We start from the raw sequence: 736 nt of genomic DNA on the forward strand, positions 1-736 counted from the left end.
ACCTCAATATAGCCAAGTTATCTTTATCCATTATTCATACTAGAACCAAGTTATCTTTATCCATTCTTCATACTTGAACCAAGTTATCTTTATCCATTCTTCATACTAGAACCAAGTTATCTTTATCCATTCTTCATACTAGAACCAAGTTATCTTTATCCATTCTTCATACTAGAACCAAGTTATCTTTATCCATTCTTCATACTAGAACCAAGTTATCTTTATCCATTCTTCATACTAGAACCAAGTTATCTTTATCCATTCTTCATACTAGAACCAAGTTATCTTTATCCATTCTTCATACTAGAACCAAGTTATCTTTATCCATTCTTCATACTAGAACCAAGTTATCTTTATCCATTCTTCATACTAGAACCAAGTTATCTTTATCCATTCTTCATACTAGAACCAAGTTATCTTTATCCATTCTTCATACTAGAACCAAGTTATCTTTATCCATTCTTCATACTAGAACCAAGTTATCTTTATCCATTCTTCATACTAGAACCAAGTTATCTTTATCCATTCTTCATACTAGAACCAAGTTATCTTTATCCATTCTTCATACTAGAACCAAGTTATCTTTATCCATTCTTCATACTTGAACCAAGTTATCTTTATCCATTCTTCATACTAGAACCAAGTTATCTTTATCCATTCTTCATACTAGAACCAAGTTATCTTTATCCATTCTTCATACTAGAACCAAGTTATCTTTATCCATTCTTCATACTAG

The sequence above is a fragment of the Lottia gigantea genome, assembly GCF_000327385.1.
Source record: "Lottia gigantea unplaced genomic scaffold LOTGIsca_2700, whole genome shotgun sequence".
Taxonomy (NCBI): Eukaryota; Metazoa; Mollusca; class Gastropoda; family Lottiidae; genus Lottia; species Lottia gigantea.